General features: G+C 48.1%; 1 protein-coding gene across 43 annotated transcripts in view; it reads left to right on the top strand.

Annotated features, from left to right (window-relative positions):
* The window catches only part of FOXN3 (forkhead box N3), a 466,688-nt gene that overhangs the window by 187,774 nt on the left and 261,656 nt on the right, over positions 1-17,258 (top strand). For 7 of the 43 annotated variants that reach the window (XM_045397619.2, XM_073998042.1, XM_073998039.1 and 4 more), the window contains exon 1: positions 16,002-16,241. The exons of the other annotated variants lie outside the window; for them this stretch is intronic. The gene's annotated coding sequence lies outside the window, so the exon portion shown is untranslated. Of the gene's footprint in view, positions 1-16,001; positions 16,242-17,258 lie in introns of those variants that run through there. 43 annotated transcript variants of the gene reach the window in all.

Raw genomic sequence — 17,258 nt, 5'->3', positions numbered from 1 at the left:
CTGGAATTATAGGCATCTGCCACCATCCCCAGCTATTTATTTATTTATTTATTTATTTTTTGGGACAGAGTCTTGGTCTGTTGCCCAGGCTGGAGTGCAGTGGCCCCATCTTGGCTCACTGCCACCTCACCTCCTGGGTTCAAGCGATTCTCCTGCCTCAGCCTCCTGAATAGCTGAGATTACAGGCACCCGCCACCATGCCTGGCTAATTTTTTGTGTTTTTAGTGGAGTCGGAGTTTCACCATGTTGGCCAGGCTGGTCGCAAACTCCTGACCTTGTGATCTGTCTGCCACGGCCTCCTAAAGTGCTGGGATTATAGGCGTGAGCCACCACACCCAGGCTAGTTTTTGTATTATTTATTTATTTATTTGAGACGAAGTCTCACTCAGTCGCCCAGGCTGGAGTGCAGTGGCACAATCTCAGCTCACTGCAGCCTTGGCCTCCTGGGTTCAAGCGATTCTTCTGCCTCAGCCTCCTGAGTAGCTGGGACTACAAGCACACGCCACCACGCCCAACTAATTTTTGTATTTTTAGTAGAGACGGGTTTCACCATATTGCCCAGGGTGGTCTTGAACTCCTGACCTTGTGACCTGCCCGCCTTGGCCTCCCAAAGTGCTGGGATTACAGGCATGAGTCACCGTGCCCGGCAATTTTTGTATTTTTAGTAGAGATGGGGTTTCGCCATGTTGGCCAGGCTGGTCTCGAACTCCTGACCTTAGGTGAACCACCCTGCCTCGCCCTCCCAAAGGATTACAAGTGTGAGCCACTGTGCCCAGCCAAATGTGTCTGTATCTATGTGAGCATCTGTAGGTAATGGTGAGGGGTAAAAAGGGTGAGTATGATTAGTAGCCCTTGCAAAATACTGTGCAGGCCAGGTGCTCGTTGGCTCATGCCTGTAATCCCAGGACTTTGGGAGGTCAAGGCAGGAGGATCGCTTGAGCCCAGGAGTTCGAGACCAACCTGGGCAATGTAGTGAGACCCCTCTGCCCCGTCTCTAAATAAAGAAAAAGAAAATGAAAAATGCTATGCAAAACTCAAACCAAACAAATGCCAAAAACAAAACAAAAACTCCCTCCCCAAAAAACCAAAACTGTGAAGAAGGAGCCTAAGAGGTAGATGACCAGCAGAAAGTTACATTCTGTGATCTTGGAAATGAGATCTTGGAGAAGAGCAATAGATAGGTGAGAGTAGTGGCCGAGGCGGTGGGCTGTGCAGGCCAGAGACACCTGGCGGTCTTCAGTCTGCATCTCACTCTGGCAAATGAGTTGGCTTCTGGAAGCCTTGGTGTCCTCATCTGTAAATGAGGACGACAGCACCTATCCTGTAAGGCTGGGGGAAGGATAGAATAAATAATGCAGGTAAAGCTCTTGGCATGGTGCCTGGCCTGCAGGAAGCTTTTGTTGTTATGCATGTTTTATAATCCTTTGGATTGTAGTCATTGGCTACTTGGTGTTCATTGTTTTGACTCCTGTTGTTTAAGCTCCTTGAATGTCCTCAAGGCAAAATTGACATCACCTTTTGTCCTTCTTAGGAAGATTAGGAGCAGGGTGGTGTTAGGGCAGTCACTGGACATTCCAGGTTTCCCACCCATAAATGGAGAGGTGGACTCTGCCACTCCACATTGCTAGGAAAAGATGGGTCATTTGGCTTGGTTTCAAACCAATATTTCCTTTACACCCTTCCACAGAGAGGTGACAGGGATCCAGTTAGTGGCAAGTTGTGGAGCAGCAGAGACGGGAATGCGACGCTCTTTATGATTTTCCTATTTCTTTGGTTGGAATTGGGTTTTTACATCACATATTGTTTGATTATAAAAAACAACAACACAGCCGGGCGTAATGGCTCACGCCTGAAATCCCAGCACTTTGGGAGGCCGAGGCGGGCAGGTCACCTGAGTCAAGAGTTAGACCAGCCTGACCAACATGGTGAAACCCTGTCTCTACTAAAAATACAAAAATTAGCCGGATGTGGTGGTAGGCGCCTGTAATCCAAGCTACTCGGGAGGCTGAGGCAGGAAAATTGCTTGAACCCAGGAGGTGGAGGTTGCAGTGAGCCGAGATTGTGCCATTGCACTCCAGCCTGGGCAACAAGAGTGAAATTCCATCTCAAAACAACAACAACAACAACAGCACTATGCTTGTGTTGGGGCAGGGAGTAATGAGAAATCTCTGTACCTCCTACTCAAGTTTGCTGTGAATCTTAAACTGCTCTAAAAAAAAAACCTATCAAAACAAAACAAAAAACAAAAACAGCTACAAGAACTCTTGCACAGAGGACCAAAAGAATGACTTTTGACTAGCTACAGAAACATGGATAAAAAAACGTGCTGGCCAGGCGCAGTGGCCCATGCCTGTAATCACAGCACTTTGGAAGGCCAAGGTGGGCAGATCACCTGAGGTCAGGAGTTCAAGACCAGCCTGGCCAACATGGTAAAACCCTGTCTCTACCAAAAGTACAAAAATTAGCTGGGTGTGGTGGTGGGTGCCTGTTATCCCAGCTGCTTGGGAGCCTGAGGCAAGAGAATCACTTGAACCCGGTTCAAGTGAAGCTGAAGAGGTTGCAGTGAGCCGAAATCATACCACTGCACTCCATCCAGCCTGGGAGAGCGAGCCTCTGTCTCAAAGAAACAAAAAAATGTGCTAAACACGTGGAGACCAACCACGTTGCTGTCGGTAGGTGGCAAAGCACTTTCCTATAAATATTTCAGGACTCCTCTTTCTCTACTTAAGAAAAAAAAGATTGCTTTGCATTTCAGACAACAGAAATGGCTGGACAGGCCTTTAGCTCATGTGCAAGAAACTGTGAAAACCATATGAAAGATTTTCCTTAAATGGAGATGGAGTTTGGCACAGTCACAGGTTCAAGTCAGAGCCTGGGTCTTAATTTGCCTACCATGCATGATTTATCATGCCATTACCAAGATCCCCTGCCCAAGACCACTAATTTCACCCTTACAATCTCAAGGTGTGTGCAGGGCACAATTCAACTTTAAACTTTTCTGCTTTAACTTTTGGTTAGGCAGAATCTCCATCTGGTGCTATTTTAAGATGAGTGTTTCCTGTGGCCCTTTTCAAAGTATTCAAAGCGGTTTAAAAATATATAATATTCAGCAATCTAAGAGCTAATGGAAGTACTTATTTGGGGCCTTTTTAAAATAAAAAATCAATTAAACAGATTTGAAAGTCTTAACTCTCACGATGTCTTCAAAATAGATACTAAGATTAAAGAAAAAGAAGGCTTGAAAATCATAGGACTACTTATCCACCCAGTCATAATGCTTTTAGTAGCGACAGTAGTAGCAAATAGCACAGTTTATAAAAACAGAAGAGCTAAAATTCTTTATTTAATATTAAACAGGAAACTGAAAGTAGTCTGCAGCAATGTGGTGGGTTTTCAACAACCTGCTGCTGTGTTTATCTGTGCTGAAAAAGCCGAAATGAAACATTTCTTCTTTGATTGGCTTAAGATTGTAAGTTTGAAGGAAAATCCTTCAAACTGGAATCATGACCACTGGATGCAGGTTCTGTACGGTAAGGTTTTGAAGCAACCTGTTTCCATCAGAACCAAAGGAAATTTGGAATCAAATCGAAAACCTCTCAAAGAGTGGAAAACGCTTTGTACTTTTATTTTGCCTTTGTGCATTGTTGTCATTTATCCAACATGTGCATATGAATATTCTTTCTGAAGACCTGGGCTTCATTTTAAGGTCAGCCTTCAATTTCTAGAGAATATAATTTGCTGCTATTTTTAGAGCATCATGATTGCTCGTAATAACTAATGGAAAAAAACTCAACAGAGAAATAAATGTGTAACAGCTGTGTCTGCTTAAACTTGATTAAAGGCAGTAAAAAAAAAAGTAAACAGAAGAATGAATGTGACAATAGACAAGGGAGAGACAAGTATCTCTCTCATTGTGAAAACTTTTACAGACACAACTTGTTCCACTTTGGAAGGCCAGCGATGTCTGTGTTTAAAGTTTACTTTACTGTTTGTCTTGAGTGGGATCAGTGTTATAGTGAATAATTTATAGCCAGTATGAATGAGCTCATTAGTCACCTTTTCAGACTTTAAATGAGTTTTGTGGTTGTCATTACTCGAGCCTTCTGTTCAGCCGCGGAGCAAAATGACAGTTTGGCAGTTGTTGCTGGGGCCGCCTGTTCCCCTTCAGGTCTGTGTTGGCTTTTGTATTTCATTGAATCCTTCCCTGGCTAACCCTGCGCTGGTCCAGGCAGGAACTCTCCCACTTCACATGCCTTTTGCACCCCAAGTTTAAATGAGAAGTTTTTCAGGCTTAAAAAAAAATCAGTTGTGTCTGCCAGAGAGAATGAGGGAATGAGGTGGATGAAATGAGCTTTTTCCAGCAACTCCTGGGTATGTTTCCTTTGTATTTGGTTTGATATTCAAGCTACTCAAAAGCAAAAAGCAAGCAGGGGACTTGTGAGGCAGCGGAGCCAGTCTCCCACATGGTGCCAAGCGTTTTAGGCCGAGGATGTCACTGGAATTTGGAGGGAGAAGGATGTTTCAGGGTAGGTTTGAACTGTTTCGATTCTGAACATCAGTGTGATGAGGGTAAAGAAACTTGCTACAGCAAATAAATCCATGAGGCCAGATTTCCAGGGACAAAGAAAACCGCATTGTTTCTACAAAGGGGTAGACAGCATGACTTTTCAAGATCGCAGCCAACGCGGAGGTCCAGGATCATCGGGAATGGTCATTACTTCTTCCCCATCTCGGTGCCTCCCCACTCCAAATCATTAAGAGAAAGCGAGCTGTTGCAGCTGCCTCCTCACTGAGCCCTTGGAGACATGCCTGGGAGGCTGGTATGTGGGGAAGACAAGCCTAGGCATGCCAGTAGCAGGTGGGATTTCTTTGGAACGGATGTCATGAAGTTCATCCCTCCCATTGAACCTGGCCTGCGCAGCCTCCGGAGAACTCTGCCATTTACTCCCTGGGACTGGCCTCCATCCGGAAGTCCAGGACACTGTGGCATGCCCACCTTGGTCCTCAGGTAGCCTCTGCAGGCACTCGTGGGACGCGGAGGCCTGCGCAGGGTGCCTTGACCAGGCGCTCGGACCCCTGTGCTGAGGTCTCTCTGACGTCTGCTGCGAGCAACAGGTACTCATGGCTGCTGTCACCAACGTGGGCAGCACCCCCTTCCGGGACCCATATTGTTAGACAGCTGGCCTGGCGCTGTGTGAGGCATAGAGGAAACATGTTCAGGATTCCTCTCTGGAAGAAATGCCAACTTAAAAAGGACGCCTGGTTGTTTGGGGGCCAAATCTTTGAAACCAGTCAGAATCATGTCTTTGAGTGCAGAGAAGTGAGGTGCTGTTGAACGTATCCACAGAAAGAGCTAGCAATTCACCTGCCTGCTTCCTTTCCAGCCCCAACCCCTTTAATGAGTACTCACATGCAGTCACGTCTCACAATTTCTGGACACCTTTTGCCTGCACCTCAACCTCAATATTAAAGGCACAAGATAACACTATTTTGGGAAGGAGTGAGGATTTCAAAACAGAAAGGGTTGGTGAACTTGACTAACCAATGAAAAGAGACTTCAGGTTTGGCTGTTGTAATAAGTGGAATAAATTGCTAATCTCCAAAAAAGAACTTTGTGCTTCGGGGAAATATGTTAGTAATAATTTAATCTATATTCTGTTTCTCAGAGAGTTCATCAAATTGGGAGCTCTTACTTTGTTTTAAAAAGACTATCCTAGAGAGAAGAATCAATTGTTTTCTTTCACACCCCTCTGGAAAAGTAAAACGAGAGAAGTTATTTCTTGGCGTGGATAAGACTTTGGCAGACTTAGCCAGCGAAACCCATGAGACTATGGTACTTGGTGTACTCACTAAAGAGAGGAAAACAATAAAATCTCTTAAAAACTTTGGAGGAGGAAAATGTTGATGAGGCTACTTTTCTTTGATCTGTAGAGGTAATAGATGCCAGCTTGAGAGAGGGATAAAAAGGAAACTTTTTTTTTTTCCTGTTAAGTGATCAATGTTTGTGCCTTGTGCTATGAGCAGAAGAGAAAACAGAGTCCCTTGCCCCTCAAGGCACTTACAGTCTGTTGGTGACGTTCAGTATCTAGTTGATTTATTTTTTATTACAAAGATACACCATACTTTGTTGATTATGACATAGAAGCTGAACTTTGAGTTTTTGCAAGTGGTGCCTTTTCATTCAGTTAAAAAGTCCCGGCCGGGCGCGGTGGCTCACTCCTGTAATCCCAGCACTTTGGGCGGCGGAAGCGGGTGGATCACAAGGTCTAGGAGCTGGAGACCAGCCTGGCCAAGATGGTGAAACCTCATCTCTACTAAGAATAATAATAAAAAAAAAATTAGCCGAGCACAGTGGCGCACGCCTGTAATCCCACCTACTTGGGATGCCGAGGCAGGAGAATCGCTTGAACCCAGGAGGGAGAGGTTGCAGCAGTGAGCCAAGATTGCACCACTGCACTCTAGCCTGGGCAACAGAGCAAGACTCCGTCTCAAAAAAAAAAAAAAAAGGAAAAGGAAAAGAAAAGTCCCCTTTTCCTTCTTCCTCTTGTTTTGTGTGTGTGTGTGTGTGTGTGTGTGTGTGTGTGTGTGTGTGTGTGTGTGTGTGTGTGTGTGTGTTTTGAGACAGAGTCTCACTCTGTTGGCAAGGCTGGAGTGCAGTGGCACGAGCTTAGCTCACTGCAACCTCCACCTCCCTGGTTCAAGCACTTCTCCTGCCTCAGCCTCCCAAGTAACTGGGAGTACAGGCACCCACCACTGAGCCTGGCTAATTTTTGTATTTTTAGTAACGAGGGTTCACCATGTTGGCCAGGCTGGTCTTGAACTCCTGACCTCAAGTGATCCACCCACCTCAGTTTCTCAAAGTGCTGGGATTATAGGCATGAGCCACTGCACCCGGCCCTCCTCTTCTATTTCTTGGCCACAGTTTTTTCTACCTTGAGCCCCGCTGGTCCCATCCTTCATGTCCTGGGCCCCGGAGAAGTTCTCAAAGAAGCCAAATGTTCTGGATTAATCTGAAGCTTTCCCAAACTCACTGTGTGGGTTCAAATCCCAGCTCCATCATTTACCAGCTGTGTGATGATGAGCAAGTGGCCAAACCTCTCTGTGCCTCAGACTCCCCATTGATAAAATGGGTATAATGATAGTACCTATTTCACATGATTAATGTGAGGCTGAAATGAGTGAATATTTTCAGAGCTTTAGAACACTGTCTGGCACCCAGTTAAGTGCTATTTCGGTGTTTGTTAAATGCAGTCAGTCCTCATCATTGGTAGTTTTTGTATTTGCTATTTCACCTTCTTGCTAAAATTTATCTGTAATCTCAAAATCAGTACTCCTGGCCGGGCATGGTGGCTCATGCCTTCTCAGCACTTTGGGAGGCCGAGGCGGGTGAATCACCTGAGGTCAGGAGTTCTAGACCAGCCTGGCCAACATGGTGAAACCTCTACTAAAAATACAAAAAGTTAGCTGGGCGTGATGGTGGGCGCCTGTAATCCCAGCTACTCAGGAGGCTAAGGCAGGAAGAATCGCTTGGACCTGGGAAGCAGAGATAGCAATGAGCCAAGGTATGGCACTGCACTCCAGCCTGGGTGACAAGAGCAAGACCCTGTCTCCAAAAAAAAAAAAAATCAGTACTCCTGATGCTTTTGTGGTCACTCACGGACATGTACAAATGAGTCATTCGATGTGCACGTTCCCAGCTGAGGTTGAACAAAGCGATGTTCTGCCCGCTTGTTTCGGCTTTCCAAGTATCCTTTTTGTGGTCAGTTTAGTACCACATTTTTTGCATTTTTGTTGATTTTGCTGTTTAAAACGGAGCTCGAGCACTGCTGTAGTGCTATCTAGTGTTTCCAAGTGCAGGAAGGCTGTGATGTGCCTTATGGATAAAATGTGTATTAGATAAGCGTCCTTTTGGCATAGTTCATTGTGAATGAAGCAACAATATATATTCAAAAAGCTTCTTAAATGGAAACACAGATAAAATAAATACCAATAAAATTATGATGTGATAATATATCAGTAAAATTATGTTTTGATTGGTTGATGAAAGTGTTGTGAGTGGAGGCTCGCAGGAACCTAACCCCATATTTCCCCTAGGAGCGATGATTCAGGATTTGTTAATTCAGTGTTTGTGGCACTTTACAGAACGCAACTACTGTGAATAAAAATAATCAGCTGTAGACTGGGCGCGGCGGCTCACGCCTATAATCCCAGCACTTTGGGAGGCCGAGGTGGGTAGAACACCTGAGGTCAGGAGTTTGAGACCAGCCTGGCCAACATGGTGAACCCCGTCTCTATTTAAAAAAAAAAAAAATTAGCCGGGCATGGTGGCACAAGCCTGTAATCTCAGCTACTCAGGTGGCTGAGGCAGGAGAATCACTTGAACCCAGGAGGTAGAGGTTGCGGTGAGCCAAGATTGAGCCACTGCACTCCAGCCTGGGCAAGAGAGCAGGACTGTGTCTCAAAAACAAAACAAAACAGGCCAGGCATGGTGGCTCATGCCTGTAATCCCAGCACTTTGGGAGGCCGAGATGGGTAGATCGTGAGGTCAGGAGTTCGAGACCAGCCTGGCCAACATGGTGAAACCCTGTCTCTACTGAAAATACAAAAAAATTAGCTGGGTATGGTTGCATGTGCCTGTAATCCCAGCTACTCTGGAGGCTGAGGCAGGAGAATTTCTTGAACCGGGACCCAGGAGGCAGAGGTAGCAGTGAGCCGAGATCGCGCTATCGCACTCCATCCTGGGCTACAGAGCGACACTCTGTCAGAAAAGAAGAGAAGAGAGAAGAAAAGACAACAAAAAAAAGTCAGCTGTAAATAAAATGAGTTCAAGAACTCAGAGAGTTGGTCTCCTGTTGTATCAGATAAGCGTCATGCATATCCCTGGGGCAGGAGAAGCATTAGTAGCTCTAGTCATGTGGGGTAACTCAGCTGGGCACAGATTTTCTATCAAATCTGAAAAATAAAAATAACTTGTAACCATATTTAGTGGAATGATCATGGCTCACTGCAGCCTCAACCTCCAGGGCTCAAGTGAACCTCCTACCTTAGCCTCCTGAGTAGCTGGGACTATAAGTGCATACCACCATGCCTGGCTAATTTTTCTTTTTTCTTTTTTTTTTTTTTGCAGAGTCACAGGTCTCCCTCTGTTGTCAGGCTGGTCTCGAACTTCTGGGCTCAAGCAGTCCCCAGCCTCGACCTCCCAAAGTGTTAAGATTATAGGTGTGAGCCACCGCACCTGCCTTCCCCCACAAATTCTTAATTCAAGAGTATTTTGAACTCTTGAATCTTGGAGCCTACATAAGAGTTTGTAGAGAAAGTTTGATATTCAAAACCTGTAAACCAAAAGCCTTCCCACGGCCAGACAATAGACCTCAGAACACAGGATATAATGTTTGTTGTACTTAGCAGTTCTCCTGTTTGCTCAGAGCACCAGGCTTTTCAGAAGGGGATCGTTCTGTCCCTCCTGATTGAAAAGATCACAAAATGCTTTAATTTTGTGAAACGCTTTGCCAACGTATTCATTTTCCCCTAAACTCTTACTTTATGAAATGTTTGCAAATTGTTTCACACGTACAGTCTCTGAGAATGTGAAAATGATTCAGAAAAGGGAAAGCCTCACTTAAAACTACTGGAAAATGCAAATGAAAGGAAACAAAGGGAACATGGCCCCACTGTGCCCCATAGAATGTAATAATATGCCTCTAGCCTCTTATTTTGGCAATTTCCAAGTTTGTGTGATTTTAAACAACGTCCCAGCAAAATCCTCCTAAATACATTGTTGCATCCTTCAGTTAATTTATTCAATACGTATTTATTGAGTGTCTTCTGCCAGGCATAAATGCCAGGTGTGCACTGCTGAATCTAATAGGCTGGAGTCCTGCTTTCTTAGGGTTTATTGCCTCTTCCCAGTAGTCAGTCTGGCGGGGAAGTTAACTCTCTTATTATAGGATCTCCCTAGGATAAATTCCTACAAGTTGGAAATTTAGGATCAGTCCATGCTCACTTAAATTTTAATTCGTTTTGCGACTGTCCTCTTGAAAAGTTATACCACTTCCCACCAGTGCCTCAACCAACATTGGCATGGTTCGTTCTTTTAAGTCTCTGCCATTCTGATAGATGAAATGAGACATCACAATTGCTTTAATTTGCATTTCTTTGATTTTTACAGTTTGAGAGTCTTTTCATGGGGATAATCTCATTTTTGTTTCTCTTTTTGTGAATTTGCCCCTTTTCTTATTAGAGTGATAATTTTTTTTTCTCATTGAGTTGTAAGATTTATAAATTAAAAATATTTAACCCTGTGTCATCTGCATGGCCAATATTTCCTCATTTGTTTTTAAATTTTATTTATGACCCATGATTTTACACACAATTCTAAATTGGTATGCAGTCGAATATGTGAAGATTTTCCTTTTGATTTGTTGGCTTAAAAAAAATAGCGTTCACTAAGTGCCAGAGCCCTGTTTTATGTTCCTTACAAAGATTAATTTATTTAATCTTCACAACAGCCCTATGAAGTGAAAACTAGGTAGATAGAAAGAAGTTGAGAACCTTGACTGAGGTTAGCTTGCTAGTAAGTGGTAAGGTCGGAGTACAAACCTAGTCTGTATCTAACCACTGCGCCTTGCCACTGCTGGTCTTGGAATTAGACTCTATGTGTGTGTTTGCTTATTCATGGTTGCTTTATAAATGCTCATAGACCTACTCCTCCCTGAGGGCAGGTGTGCCATGTCTTCTGTTTCTCCTGGCCTCTTCCCAGTCTCCTCCACTCTTTACTGGGCATAAGCTACGTGCTTAATAAATACTTGTTGACGGAATGAATTGAGTAAATCTAGATTCTAGATCATCGGCTCACATTTGTGTTTATGCTCAAAGAGGAGTTGACAGGTTCTATATTTCCATTTTGCCTCCAGCAGGAGGCTTGACAAGCTCAGGTTTGGCGCGGGCACCTGAGCAGATGAACTTCACCCTACCAGTTCGGCTGTACTTTCCCTCACCACACACCCCCCTTCCCTCTTAAAGTAAGCCTCCTGGCTCCATTCCCTGCTGGAGAAATTCTAGTAAGTCCTTTCCCAGGCTCCACCCTTCAGAATCTGTCAAGTAAACAGCAAGAAGGCACAAAAGGAAAGTCCCAAGAGATGGTGACCAGAAAGTTCAAATGATGCTTGACCAGGACTTTACACACACCAAGATGTTAGGGGTCTTCCAGCCGAGGGGCGCTCTCTCTTTTCCACAGCGGGACGTGAGGAGTTTTTTACTTTTACAAACAGCATTCTCAGACCTTATCTCAAAGAGACTCTTAGTCAAGCCATGATTAAGGAGTTATCTTTGAACATAATCTCCCCTTCTCTTCTCATATTCAATCATTTGACAAATCCTCTTGGTTCTTTCTTTGAAGACTCTCATGCATTCATTTTTTCCAGTCTCACTGACTCTTCTCTTATTCACTGGGTCTCAAAGTGGGTCCACAGACCAGCAGCCTCACCTGGGAGCTTGTGAGAGATTCACATCCTTGGGCCTAGCCCACACCTCCCCAACCAGAAACTCCGGGGGTGGGGCCTGCAGTGTGTGTTTTAACAAGCCCTTCAGGTAATTCCCATGCATACTCAAGTTTGAGAACCACTGCTCCAATGGACGCCCCCCCCACCCCCCTTATAACATTATAAATGTAATGGGCCAGGTGCGGTGGCTCATGCCTGTAATCCCAGCACTTTGGGAGGCCGAAGCAGGAAGATTGCTTGAGGCCAGGAGTTTGAGACCAACCTGGGCGAAATAGTGAGACCCCATCTCTACACAGAAATTAGCCTGGCATGGTGGCATGCGTCTGTAGTTCTGGCTACTTAGAGGCTGAGGAAGGAGGATTGTTTGAGCACAGGAGTTCGAGGCTGCTGTGAGTTATAATTGCACCACTGTGCTCCAGCCTGGATGACGGAGCCAGACCCTGTCAAATAAATTAATGTGTATATATATATGTATGTATGTAATGGGTGTTTATTGTAGACCATTGGAAAAATATGGACAAGTATGAAAGAAGCACACAAAAAAGTACCCCATAACTCTAATATTCAGAGGGAACCACTATTTTAGCCTTTTTCCTCAATTTTTAAAAACACATATTTTAAAAAAAGTCTTCATTCTGTTCTGTATGAATTACTGCAGTGATTTCTGAGTTGTTCAGCTGGTTTTTGATCTTCCAGTTTCTACCTTCGTCTCCTGAAATTCATCTTGGGTCCACCATCCCCATCCATCTTTTTTTTTTTAATTCATATCTCTGATAGTACAACTTCTGGGCTCAAAAATATTCAGTGAGCCAGCTTTGCCCTCTGACTTTAACACGTATAAATTGCTCACCCTGCTATTCAAGGAGTTTGGTGATACGATGCTTGCACTCTTACCCACTAATCTGTGTGCTCTGTAGGGACAAAGACTGTCTATCTCTGGCACCTAACACAATGCCATGCACTTGGTAGGCACTCAGCAAATATTTGTTCAGTAAATGAACTCCTCTTCTACAATCAAGTCACATTTGGTAATTCTGTGCCATCAGTTTCTCCTGGAACATCAGTTTGTAAGCAGAATCATCCCCTTGTGCTTTCTCAAAAGGCACATACCAAGGCACCATCCTAGAAGACTCTAGTTGGTTAGGTGTGGCTTCTGGATGGTTCAGATGGGCATCCCCAGGTGAGAAGCTCGGGTCAAAAACACCCCTTCCCCATTTCCACAGGTTAAATACCAACCCACCCTTATTAGATATCCCGCTTCCAAAGTCATCTCCCCTCCCTTCCCCAGATGTTTCACCATGTCCTTTGTCTCTGCTGTTAGCAGCCGGGAGGGGTGGGGGGCCATGCCCGGAGGGCAGTCACGTGACTTAGGCTAGGCCAATCGCACTATTTCCCTGAGAAGTTAAACTATGTCATGGAAGACTTGAGGCAGTCCAAAGGTGGTGGGTGCTAAAAGTCAGAAGGCCTCAGGGCTTGCTGCTGGCAGTCCTGTGTGGCCATCAGTGAGCAGAGGAAGCCAGCCTGCAGGATAGAGAGTGGAGCAGACCTATAGAGGGAAGCAGGAAAGGCATATGGTTCCACGCAGCCCAGCGGCATGTGCCTGCCCAGCCTCCCCGTATTTCCTCTTATACTCGAGTCTCTTTGCAGGATCCCTCCCCAGGAGACTGTCTTTCCAGGCCTGCCTCGGACTCTTCCCATTTTGGGCAGTCACTCAGGTCTTCCTGACTGCATCTGCTCACCTACTCAGTTGTACTGCCTCAAGTTGGGCAGGGCGTATCAGGTTTTATACTTAACTATTCCATAAATAGCCGTGCTGCTCTAATAACCAATAGAGTGTGTGTAGGGGGATTAATGTTCTTGACCAGAGAAACATCTAGCAAAAGAATGCACAAAACATCAAGGGGAGGGGCGTTCTTCTCCTTGGAGGAGGAACTGAGGTCCCACACTGATGGGGGTAGATAAGCCTGGAATTGAGGTCTTCCAGCTCCCAGATACTTATGTGCTCTCCAGCCCATGCCCAGATGGGGCTGCAGAATGGTCCCATCAAGTCCTCAATCAGGAAATAAGTGTTTCTCAAAGTGATTTCTAGGGGGCATATACCATTCGGCTGTTAAATGCGTTTGTAAAACAGTGTAGACAAGACAATGGTTTAGACAATTCAGCTTGTTTATTTGTGACTTCTCAGGATCTAAGACGCAAGGGTCCTTTCTGAAAGTTCATGAGGGGAATTGCGAATGGGGTTGTTCCTAAACAAATTTGGCCCCTGCACCCTAGGTCAGGAAGCAAGTCCCAGAGCTGAGGTTCTATGGAATTAGAAGGTGGAAAAGGCCACATTAAACCCTCCTTTGGCTTTCAGCATTTTTTCCCTCATTTCACATAGACAGGCAGACATGTGTCCCCTGCTGTCCACATCAGGCAGGGCTGGTCCACCACTTCCTCTTCAGGGTGACACCTTCTCACATCTCTTGCTGCAACTGTAATGGGAGAGAGAAATTAAGAAATGTGTTTGAGAATGCAAGCAGCAAAAACACACATGGAATGACATATTCCATGTGCAATCACCTTCGGCTCACATCCCCTCTTTTTGAACTCTGAGAAAGCAGGCGGGGACTGGAGCAGGTGAAAATAAGATGCCAGCTCTACTTAATTTTCTGGCTATTGTGTGAGTGTGGTTGGGGGACCTGAGGGGTGGTTTGGGGGCTGGGGATGGAAGAAGATGTAACGGGTGATTTCATCCTCTCTAGGCCAGCAAGGGCTTGGACAAAGGTCTCTGGCCTTGGTTCCTCTGGAGGAGAATAAGCCGCCCTCAACTGACATGCTGATGGAGGGGCGGGACCTGCATTAGCCAGAGCTACAGGAGAGCAGGGCACACATTGTCTCAACCTGGCTTTGTTACCACTTCTAACCCTGAGAATCTCTGGCATGAGACTTCAGAGATCATCTGACCTGTCTCTGCCACCTTGTGCCTTTTGCTTAGTGACTTTGGGTAGGTGGCGTCAGGTGCTCAGTAATCAAAGTGGTGGGGCTGGATGACCTCAGGCTACCCCTGGGCTTCCACCTCCGAACTGTCTCCTGATGGGGAGATACCACACTACTTGGAAGAGGTAAGGTCTCCTGTGAGTCTGAAAGGCACATCTTTGCTGAAGACTTGTAACCTGCCATCTTGAACTTCTGTTAGGGGTAATGATTCTCAGATGGGGGGTCTATTTTTTGAGATAGAAAAAATTTTCAGAAGCCTAGCTGGTGTTTCCCTTAGTCCCTCCTTTTGGCTAGGTTTAAAAGTACTGCACGCTAGAAAGCTTTCTCCAGGTCTACTCGCTGGCTTTTCTGTAGTCTTCAGACAGCTCACAATGTCCTGTCCACTGCCTCAGGACGGGGTGGCAGGAAGGGTGCCCTGGGCTTCTCTTCTGCAGAGGAACCAACTGATTTCACTACCTGGGAGTAATGTGCAATCACATTTTTATTTTTGTCACCACCAGGGTGTCCTGTTGGACTCTCTCCTCTCATCCTCTCCTAAGGCGGCTGGTTGGTGTGGCTTTGGCAGTGGGTGCTATTATTTGGAGGTGCCTAGAGACTTAGAGTGGTAGCTGCACCATTTCGCTGGGTGGCTTGGGAATGGTCAGTCTGGCTCCTGAGAGCTCAAACTGAGATGGAAATGAGACCTGTTTTCGCTCTAGGCCGGCCGGGGCATTCCGCACAACCCACTGGAGAGGCCCGACCGGCGTGGCCTTTAGGACGTGCCTCTTGCCTTGTAATGGCCACCGGCCCTCCCTCGGGAGACACGCGGCCACCTGGGTGGGACACTGCGGTGCCTACCTCCGGGACACGAGGTGGTCGCTGGGAGAGGGCTCGGAAGGCCCTGGGGGTCCTATCAGGACGCAGCACGGGAGAAGCGGAATCTCCTCTTCTCACCCCCACAAGCCTCGCCCGCATCGTAATTCTTTTTATTTTTACTTTCGAGCCATGTAAGGCATGCAGATGGGGTAGGAGCGTTCCCGCGACACGTTGCCAGCAGCGAAGCGCCGGCCCGCTCGTGTGGCCGGAGCCCGGGGAGGGGACAGGGCACGCGCCGCCTGCCCCACCTGCCCCACCGCCCACGGTCGCTGCCGCCCCGGGTCGCGGGACCCACGCCGGTCACCCCCGCCCCGCGGGGCCCAGGAGGCGAGGCCGCGCGGCCCAGCCCCAGCCTCGGCCCTGGCTGCGTCCTGGTGGATGCCGGGGGCGCGGGCAGGGTCCGCCCCGGCGGGTCCGTGCCCCGCGCCCCAGGCCGCTGGCGGCCAGGCCCACGTTTTCCCTCTCTCCGGCTCCCTCCGCCCTCCGCTCTGTCCCTCCCTCCGCCCTCCTCCCTCCCCGCGCTTCCCCTCCTCCTGCCTGGTCATGTGTCGCCTTTTTTTGTTTGCAGTGGAAACAATTTCTCGCCGCTCGGCGCGCCCCGGCCCGACGCGCCGCGGCGGAGGCGAGCGGGAGGCGGGACGGGGCGGGGAGAGCGGCGGGGCCGGCGGGAGGACGCGCGGCGCGCCCGGCGGACGCCGCAGGTCCCATGCCGCGCCGCGACCCCCGCGCCCCTGCCGCCCGCGCCCGCGGCCGCCCCCCGCCGCCCGCCGCCCCGGGCTCGCCGCGCCGCTCCCGCGCGTCCTTAGCGGGGCCACCGAGCGATGCCCGCCGGGCGCCCGCGAAAGTTTGTCGGCTCCCGCTGAAGGGCAGCGGCTCCCCCGCGCCCCGGTGCCCCGCTCCGGCCAGGTGAGTTTGCGCCCCGCTCCCGCAGGCTCCCGCGTGGGCTCGGGGGGCACCCGGGGCGGGAGGCGCGTCCGAGACGGTCCTGGAGACTACCTCGCCGCTCTCGGAAGACGAGGGACCCCGCAGGTCCTGGGGGGAGGGTCGGGTGGGGGGCCCGGGAGCCCCCAGCCGGGAAGTTGCCGGGTCCGAAGAGTTTCCTGCCCCGACGTGCGTGCTGCTTTCCGGTGCCTCGGTTTCCGAAAAGCCCGCAAGGAACAGAGTTGGTATTGTCTGCGGAGGACGGGGTCCCCGCCGTTCCGGGCCAGGGAGGGGGTTCCGATCAAGTGGAGACCCCAAGATGAGAAACAGGCTCCTAACAAAGATCCCTCCCCCCCAAACTGTGCAGACTTGGCACAGGCAACGAACGTCTCCGGAGACCCCGAGGCCCGACCCCCCTCATCCCGGCCCTCTTTGAAACCCTCCTTGGGCCCTGGATAAGTTGGGGGACGGCGGGCTTTTATTGATTTGTTTTCGAGGCTCGCCGCGGTGCGGCCAATAAAAGGTTTATGACATCTGACCGGCAGTGAAGGTATGCGAGCTCCCAATTGCCCTGTATACGGGGAGAAGAGCAGTTTTCCCCGTTGCCCGGCAACGCCGCTGATTGACGCGGGATGCAGCCAATCGCCACTCCCGCAGGTCCCCTTGAAATGTTTTTGACAAGTACAGTAGACGAGAGTGAAGCGCGTGCGTGCGCGCGCGCGCGTGCTGGGTGGGGGGTGACTCGGCCCCCCAAACTTGCGACTGCCCTGCTCCGCTTTGGGAGGATTTCTTAACTTTTTAAAGTTCGCATCAAACATCTGTTCAGAGCTGGGCCAGTAATGTCTTTGTCAGTTATTTGGAGACCTTCTGTTTACTAGGCGAGAAACTAAGCTTTCTTGCCTCATTTTCTCCGTTAAAAAATAAAAAGGGTAACAAAACACAGCAAGTCATAAAAACAAAAGAGGGCGTGTGTGTGTGTGTGTGTGTGTGTGTGTGTGTAAA

Source organism: Macaca fascicularis, chromosome 7 (genome assembly GCF_037993035.2).
Source record: "Macaca fascicularis isolate 582-1 chromosome 7, T2T-MFA8v1.1".
In the NCBI taxonomy this organism is placed as follows: Eukaryota; Metazoa; Chordata; class Mammalia; order Primates; family Cercopithecidae; genus Macaca; species Macaca fascicularis.
Note: the sequence above shows the minus strand (reverse complement) of the source record. Positions and strands in the feature narration are given on the sequence as shown.